Here is a 7,750-nt window from a genome sequence, read left to right as displayed (position 1 = left end):
GCGGAGCCGAACATTAAATACCCGGCGCAAGTATTAAATATATGTTTTTTCACCTTTCCGAAACCTACCGCTAGATGGTAAGCCGTATCAATTTTGAGTAAATTAGCGTCCTTAAATTTCGAAATATTGAAGTTTCAAGCATTTCTGAAATTTGCAGTTATATAAGTGGTCGTAATTTTAATCTGATTCCAATAATTTTCAACGGTTTGCTTCTATGCGGCAAGCACAATAATCATACCGAGTTTGGTACAAATTAGTAGAACGGTTACCGATATACATACATATATGTGATCATAAGTGGGCGGTGCCACGTCCATTTTCCAAAATTTTATCATAAACGTATTTCTTGGTAGAGAATTGTTGCAAGCATTAATTTTGAATAAATTAGCTTTAATATTTATTGATTTATCGAAGATTTCGTATTTCTCCAAATTACCGTTATATGGGTGGTAGGCGTGGTTATAGTCCGATTTTAAAAATTTTCGGCCATTTGGTATGCTGTAGCAAGACTAACAACTGTGCCAAGTTTGGAAGAAATTGGTGAAGCGGTTACCAAGATATACACATGTATCCATAAGTGGGCGTGGCTACGCCCATTTTCCAAAAATTTATAGTATTCTTATTTTTCGTCTAAAAGTTATTGTAAATACCAATTTTGAGTGAATAATCTTCAGTATTTCGTATTTCTGAAAATTACCGTTATAAGGGAGGTAGGCGTGGTTATTGTCCGATTTTGCCCATTTTCAATACCATCCGTCCTACGGCCGAAATAAGTATACGTACCAAGTTTCGTTAAGATATCTTAATGTTTACTCGAGTTATCGTGTGCACAGACGGACGGACGGACGGACAGTCACCGCTTAATCGATTTCTCTTTTCATTCTGATCATTTATGTATACATTTGTCTATATCTATCTCGATTCGTTTTGCCTGTTACAAACAACCGTTATGTGAACAAAGTTATAATACCCTTCTGCACAAGTGCGCTCGGGTATAAAAATAACATTTTTGATTGATGTGGTCCTCTGAGTTAATGAATGTCAAAGGTCGTAAACCTGGCATTGCCGATTTTTTGCTAAATTTCTTTAATGCGCCGCAAACTCGGAAAAATAAATGCGTCTATACCCAGCAAACCATTTTTCAGAGTATTCTGAATTGGAGAGAAATTTTAAGGAATTCGTAAAGATGTCATCCGATTTTTTGCCGCATTTCTAAAATGGAGTAAACTGTGCACACCCGGGTTCTTTTACGAAATTTCGGAAAAAAATCGGTAAAGCAATGAAAATAATGCTGATATGTGAAGAATTTCTTGCAGAAATTTTTCAGAATTTTCTTTATTTTTCGTACAGAAATTTCTTTACGAGTTCGTGTCAACCACTTCATATAATTTTCTTTGAAGATTCTCAAAAAAGTCGTTACAGAAATGAAATAATCCTAAAGATTTCGTTAAGATTTCGGGAACATAGGTTTGCAGGGTAGTTATGCTCCTCAGTGTATGTACATATGTATGTATGTGTTACCACAATTGTATACTCAAACACCGTGCGTGCTAAATTTTTGGTATGAAAGTATTATTTTTAAATACGAACAATTTTAAACGATAATCAAATAAAAAATATTCATTTTTACTGTGCGTTATTTCCCTCAGTGTATGGATGCACTCTTTCGAAATTTTTTTCAATTCGTCTTTCATCACCTTCTAAATAACTATAAGATTTTAATTTTGACACATTTTCTTACCATGCCTTCTTTTTAAAAAAATGAAATTTTTGCTTTTGAACCCTGGATTACAAAATTTGTTTCAGTAAATTTTTACAATAATTAGGTTTAAAATAGTCGATTTGTTGAGAAATATTAAACTTGCTTTCGAACCTATTTTGATGAACGATTAAATTTTATATCGAGGGCTTATATTCAATACCCTCTATCTGCAATTTTCATAAAAATTACTTTGTGATGTTAGAACCCATCTGGGACCAGAGCTGGGTAAATGCAATTACATTACAATTACAATTACATTCCTCAGTAATTGTAATTAGGATTCAATTCCTTTAGTTAACTGCAAAGGAATCGATTACTTTTTCAATTCCTTGAAGTAATTTCAAATGGAATTGTTTTTTTCTTTTATTCCATTACAAGGAATTTCATATTGTAATTGGAATAAATTACGTGCTAGTAATGTAATTTCTTTTATTTCAATTCCTTTGAAAGGAATTGAAAATGTAATTTTTTTTCCAATTCCTTTGAAAGGAATTGAAAATGTAATTGATTTTTTTTCCAATTCCATTCCTCAAAGTAATTTAAAAAGTAATCGAAAAATGTATAAAAAAAACATTTTTACTGTTGAATTGCAATAGCTTTGTTAAATTTCCTGCTAGTATTTCATACAAAAAATTATTGCACTTTCACTTAACCCTTGCAAACTTGTTTATTTATCCATCGATTTTCATCGGTAGTAGTGTTTTAACCCGCAAAACAAGCAGAGTTTGGCTAGTTTATACTAATATATATTTTGAAAGGCGTTTTTTTATGTTCGCAAAGCTCGAGAAAGGCCGTACCGATTTTTTTGAAATTTCGGAATCTACTGCAGACTTTCCAAGGATGGTTATAGCTAAAAAAAAGTTTCGATATAGAAAGGGGGCGTGGCACCTCCCATACAAACCGAATTTTCAAACTGCATATATGTGTGGTAGAGGACTAGAACTGGGTATGGTGATATCTATATACATATATAAGACCAATTCCATACTCATGGAGAAAAATTTGCATGGTTGGAGAATGGCGTGTGGCACCTCCCATATAAACCGAACTTTTCATATTGCATATTTCTGGAAGTGTTCATGGTAGACTGTAAGCCTTTTTAAAACTCTTTAGTTTGACCCACATGCCAACATTGCATTTACTTTATCAATTTAACTGAGTTACAATTTCCAAATAGGTGGCAGCCCCCTCAAAAATACTTCCAGCAGTTATCTTTCTTAAACCTCTTTAACTTAATACCCATATTGTAATAATTCATTGATTTTATATTAATTAAATTTTAAAATAGGTGGCAACCCACCAAATTTTTGCGATATCATTGGTTCTGGTATTATACCGAATAATAAAAAAAAACTTTTTCAAATCGGTTCAGCCGTTCTCGGGTTTTGATGACCGTGACATACGAACACAACATTTTTATATATATATAGATATACATAGAAGATGGCCAATGTGTGCTTTCGATTTTAATCTTTGACCACAACAAAAATTCCACATTGTATATTCGTGAATGAACTTTCAGTTTCTCGATTACTTTTACAATTCCTTTGAGTAATTGGAAAAACTAAAGTACTCTTGCAATTCCAGGTAATGGAATTAAAAAAAAATCAATTACATTTTCAATTCCTTTCAAAGGAATTGGAAAAAAAAAATTACATTACTAGCACGTAATTTATTCCAATTACAATATGAAATTCCTTGTAATGGAATTAAAGAAAAACCCAATTACATTTGAAATTACTTCAAGGAATTGAAAAAGTAATCGATTCCTTTGCTGTGGACTGAAGGAATTGATTCCTAATTACAATTCCTTGTAATCTGTAATTGGGAGTAATTTAATTCCTAAAGGAATCATTACGACCCAGCTCTGTCTGGGACGCACATGTCATCACTGATGTTAGTTCTGACTTTGCAATGTAATAGTAAATTCGTATGTCAAGCGTTATAAAAGGTCAGCAGTAACATCACCGATGACAGTTAAGTATTAGGTAGATTTTTATATCAGAATATCAAAAGTGCAGATAGAGGGTATTGAATATAAGCCCTCGATATGTTGATTTTTCCGACAGGGTTTAAAAATGATTTAAAGGATGACGAAAATTTTTCCCAAAATACATAGATTCAATTTTCCTTTTTTCTCATCCTTAAAAAACGTCAAAATATAACCAGTGGTAGTGCCAATGAGGTTGTTTTTGGTGTCGTTTGATTGTGGATTGAAACTGCATTTACCAAAACCAGTTGCAGACAATCTGGTAAATGCACCATAAAATTATAATGAGAAAATGATGTTGAACCTATTCTGCGGGATGGGACTGTATATTACTATATATGACAGGACTAGCATACATATGTACACATATATACTTATGTAGATACAAATACAAAATCTAAATTATTGTAAGACCACGGCAAAAGAAAAATTATTTTTAAAAAATTTGCTTCCCATGTCAAATCTCAAATTATCCAAATAGGGTCTTTTTTGTATATCAAGTAGGCCTTAATTAAAAAAAATCATTTCATTGCCTATTGTGCAATATAATTGTAAAAACAATCAGTTACACGCTGTCGACGAAAAACCATATTTTAGATACACGGTTAAAAATTTCGGTTTTCATTTTAAACTTTTTGGACTACATATATGACCAAACTAAATTTAGTTTCAAATACAAACTTTCCAAGTTTAAAAGAAAGAGAGCACATATGTTGGGTTTAGAATTTAAACAGTTCGGTTTAAATTTTAAACCCAAACATTTTCTCTTTCGTTTGCTTCACGTTACACTTCACGAAAGCTTTTCCATAATTAAGAATAAAAAAAAATAATCTTAAATTTCATGTTCCGTCTGATGGGTATTGAACCCGGACAGCCTTGGTAGCAACCAATTGTATCAAGCATCTTTGCATACTCAGCTACAGCCATGGATGTAAGTGTGCTTTCAAATGTTGATTTTGAATCAACACCACATTTCGCTGTGTTGATGCCGTCAGTTCATAAGATTTGCTCTCTCTCTCTGAGAGACGCCCTTATGCCAATTGGTATATTGAGGCAAACATTTTTTATTTTGGTTTAGATTTTAAACAAAATTTTCTATATTTGAAACCTAGAAACTAGAATTAAAACTTTTTGGTTTGATTTTTAAACAAATAGGGCCTATATTTGAAACCACGAACTTTTTGGTTTTAATTTTAAACCACTCATAGCAAAACATCATTTTCTCGGCTTCTTGGACTAAAATTTAAACCAGAATATATTAAAAGTTGCTTAAAACTATTGACTGGTTTAAAATGTAGACTATAAAAGATTAAAAAAGGCAGCAGTCCCAGCTAGGTTTAAAGATTAAACCCAAATTTTAGACCGTGTACATACACTGGTGGAAAAAATAATAGAAACAAGCGATTCGTAACTTTTAAGTGTACAAATTGTTTAACGGAGCGTTTAATCGGAGTCGGCTTTGCTGTAAAGTACCGTTGTCTAACGCTACATTTCTTGACAAATTGCTTGCGTTGTCTGTTCAGTTTCTCAGTGCTTTTTGAACATTGAAGTGAGACCTACGCGTAGTTTTGTGAAAAAAAACATGGAAACAAATCAAGTTTCATTTGCGATGTAAGTAAGCCATTCATTTTGCATTTCAACTTAAAAAATACAAATTATCTCGCTGTTTTAGTAAAACTTTATACTAACAATAGCAAATACATAAAACATTCAACTGAATCGGAGCAGAAATTGATAAAATGCTTATGGAATGCCGGAAAACCATGGACCAAATTGCCGGAATTATGAAATGCTCAAAGAAAAAGGTGTTCACAACTGTCCACGCACATGTAAAAAAAAAAACCAGGGGCATAAAGCGAAAAACTACAGCTTATCTGGGGGGCTACTCTGTAATGCGATGCGAAAGAGAAATGCGCTGCGATAGGCAATCGCCAGAGTGTATTACTTACGACGAATTTGCCTATCGCATCGCATTTCTCTTTCGCCTCGCATTACAGAGTAGCCCTCCAGGACAAATTGATCGTACGACAAATCAAAAAGGATCCATTCAGCACTTCAGGGGATATAAAAAGAAACATGCAGGTGGAAGTGAGAAGCCGAACAATCAGATATAGGCTAAAAGAGGCAAGATTACCAGCAAAAAGTCGAAGAAAAGTGCCATTACTTTCAAAAAAGAATATCAACCAGAGACTTTCTTTTGCGGAATGACATTTGCATCGCGAACACTGGTTACATATCCTCTGGTCGGATGAAACCAAGGTAAATATGTTCGGGTCTGATCCTAAGTTCACCAAAAAAAAAAAGAGTCCAACATGGTGGTGAATCAATAATGTTATGGGGCTGCTTTTCTGCATTCGGTGTAGGTAGGCGCCACGGACTAAATAAATATTTTAAATACATCCATGCTTCCATTTGCTAGAGAGGAGATGCCTATAAAGTGGGAGTTTATGCAAGATAATGCACCCCAAACATTCATCAGCGGTTGTTAAGGCATGGATGAGTCGCGCTCTATATCCCCAATCTTTCTTCTTAGTATGCCCCATAGATGTTCTACAGGGTTAAGGTCTCGTGACTGTGAAGGCCACTCCACTCGGCCGCTGTGGTGTAGTGGTAAGCAGTGCGCGCTTCCACTCTGCAGCACCTGTGTTCAAGCCATGGTCAAAGCAACATAGCAAAAAAATATAGAAAAAAGGTCTTTTCTTAACAGCGGTCGTCCCTCGGCAGGCAATGACAAACCTTCGAGTGCATTTCTGCCATGAAAAACAGCTTCTCATAAAAATACAATTGCCGTTCGAAGTCGGCGTAAAACTGTAGGTCCCTCCGCTTTGTGTGACAACATCAAGGCGCACGCCACAAATCGGAGGAGAAGCTCGGCCAAACACTAACATATGTGTAAGCGCCAATCTATTATATTATTATTATTTTTGGCAATTTTTTTGCTGGCAGTGTCCTCCATATAAAAGAAAGTTTTCGAACATACTTTGTATGAAAAAAACGTGAAACACCTTCAACCAAAAAGATCTAGACTTTTATAAAAAAAATAATAAACATTAAATAAACAAAAGACAAATAGCCAAAACTGGTAAAAATATCGTACTCCTATTATTTTGTGGACAACTGTAAATATTAAAAAAAAAAATAAGCAATGAAAAGAAATCGTAAAAAAATTCCTTGTTTCTATTATATTTTCCACCAGTGTAAGTCCCGTATAGGCGAAACGTTTTGAGGCAGTCTTTCTTTGCTCTCATCCAAAGTTGAAGGCGTTTGCCCAGTATAGGAACTCTAGATTTTTGGTACACAAAACTGTAGACGACTTGCCAAATTGCGCTATTTGAAGAGCTAGCGCAAGATAGCTATATATATCATTCAAATGTGTCTCTGAACACAATAACCCTCTTAAGGAGTTCCAGTTCCAGTTTCGAGAAACAGCGGTGAAACCAACAAAAAAAAAAACAAAAAACATCCCATGGACATGTAGTTTTCTCAGACGAGTCCTCTTTTTGGACGACAAACACCATTAAGGGTGCCTGGACCATTAACGATTAAAGGTAGCAGCTCTAACGAGCTGTGAAACATAAAAGAAAGGATGTTTCACAAATGAGGCTTTTGTAAACTAATCAACGTATAAAGCCGAAATTTCATAAAATGAATAAGTATGTAAGATTCTTCGGAACGGTTAAACAAACATTTTAATGAATTTTTCGTAAACTCCTTTATTAAAACTTTATTACCCTACAATGGGATTTGTGACACCTTCTTATCTAAAGACAGTATCCATTTTAATTGACCCCTTCGAAACTCCAGATACTCTTTACAAGAAGTTTACCTTACAAAGCTTCCGTGAAATCGCATTCCGAAAATTAAATCCAATTACGCTTTTTATTGCATCGTTGATGCAAAATATATTGAGCGCACAAAAGAAAATAAACGGTTATTTTTATGAACGAATGGTAAAAACTTTTCTTCATATCTGTTTTAATTTGCCAAGGTATGTTCAA

Source organism: Rhagoletis pomonella, unplaced genomic scaffold (genome assembly GCF_013731165.1).
Source record: "Rhagoletis pomonella isolate Grant_MI unplaced genomic scaffold, Rhpom_1.0 Rhpom_scaffold_00002, whole genome shotgun sequence".
Classification (NCBI taxonomy): domain Eukaryota; kingdom Metazoa; phylum Arthropoda; class Insecta; order Diptera; family Tephritidae; genus Rhagoletis; species Rhagoletis pomonella.
Note: the sequence above shows the minus strand (reverse complement) of the source record.